The 1,414-nt window shown below is 28.6% G+C and overlaps 1 long non-coding RNA gene across 1 annotated transcript; it reads left to right on the top strand.

Moving 5' to 3' along the window:
- Window positions 1-249: 249 nt before the first annotated feature.
- LOC117280199 (uncharacterized) lies at window positions 250-1,145 on the top strand. The gene is made up of 3 exons (XR_004510685.2): window positions 250-313; window positions 457-530; window positions 811-1,145. It is a non-coding gene; the product is annotated as an uncharacterized lncRNA (long non-coding RNA).
- Window positions 1,146-1,414: the final 269 nt, after the last annotated feature.

The following is a 1,414-nucleotide window of genomic DNA, read 5'->3' as shown; positions in this document are numbered from 1 at the left end:
TTATTCTAAAAATAGAAAACCCTAAACTAAAAAGTTAAATTACTTTAATACCCTTTTTAAAAATCTGACTAACCTACTTACAATTAAATAGAGAAAACGTTACCCTTAGCAAACCCCAATCTAACAGTTTCATACGAAGGGTTCCCTTCTTGGGACAAACACTATTAGTCGTTCGTATGAATGGATGTACCCTTTCGGAAAAAATCCAAATAGTGGGATCTCAGGTAAGGTAGTTTTCTATTTTTTATTTTTCATTGCTTGCTTTTTCTTCCTTCTCTTTGAAAGAAAGTTGAAGTATACTTCTCTAAGACATGTATCTCAATTTTGCTCCCTTTGTTACTAATTTTTTATATATTGTTGCCTTCTAAAATCATGACGGCCGCCCATATATTTTTTGAATAATCAATTTTTCAAAGACTTATGTAAATTATGATTTTTTTTCTTGGGTTTCCCAAGTATCTTCGCAGACATCTTCACAAAAAAATACAATAGCGACCGGACTTTATGCATGCGACTAAACCTACAAAAAAGTAGATCAAATTTTTATGCAGAAAATAACCACGAAAAAAAGATTTTATATCATAACATGAAACTTCCACGAGATGAAACAATTTTAATATCAAGAAAAATCTATAACATGTTGTTTGTCCTCATCCTTTTTGTTAATAGTTAGGGTACAGAAAAGGGGATAACAGTGTCAAATGAATCGGCATTTGCATTTCCTTTTTATTGCAACTAAATCCAACTATTTTTGATCTGGTGTAATAACCGATTTTACCTGTTCCTCATTTAATATTATTTTTATGGCAGATAAAGAAGATGGAAAAACGAAGACAAAGAATCACAAGTCAATGAAAAAAAAAGACAAAAAGGTATGCCATCTTTTTGCATTGCATATTGTCGTCCTTCTTTTCTTATGAAGATTAAATTATGTAGGCATTTTCTGTCACTAAGTGTGTCATTCTATAGGTTATTGGTTTTATTTTTGTCATTTATTGTTGCAAGTGTTAAGCACTGATTGTTTTGAGTTCACAACAACTGAATAAATTAAGAAAATATTAAAATTTTACATTTAGTTAGAATACTATTTATTGCTTTGCATCCAATGCAAAACCTTCTGTACACTACTTATAGGCTATTTGCATTATTTTTTTGCACAACTGGTAATACTTCTATTTTTAAGTTATTTAATTATACTAACTAAATAATAATGGTTACTGTCAAATGCGAGTTGTAACTTGTTTAAAATTGTTTAAGATTATTAATATCCATTTCAAACGTGAATGTTAATCATAATAGAAAATACATAACCTATGTTATATTATTAAACTTATATTACGTTTGCTTTATCAACTTAATCATCTCATATATATTCAGTTAAAATGACAACAAAAGTAGAACTAGCAAAATAATG

This window comes from Nicotiana tomentosiformis, chromosome 3 (assembly GCF_000390325.3).
Source record: "Nicotiana tomentosiformis chromosome 3, ASM39032v3, whole genome shotgun sequence".
Lineage (NCBI taxonomy): Eukaryota > Viridiplantae > Streptophyta > Magnoliopsida > Solanales > Solanaceae > Nicotiana > Nicotiana tomentosiformis.
The sequence above is the reverse complement of the archived record's forward strand: the minus strand, read 5'-3'. Positions and strand labels throughout refer to the sequence as shown.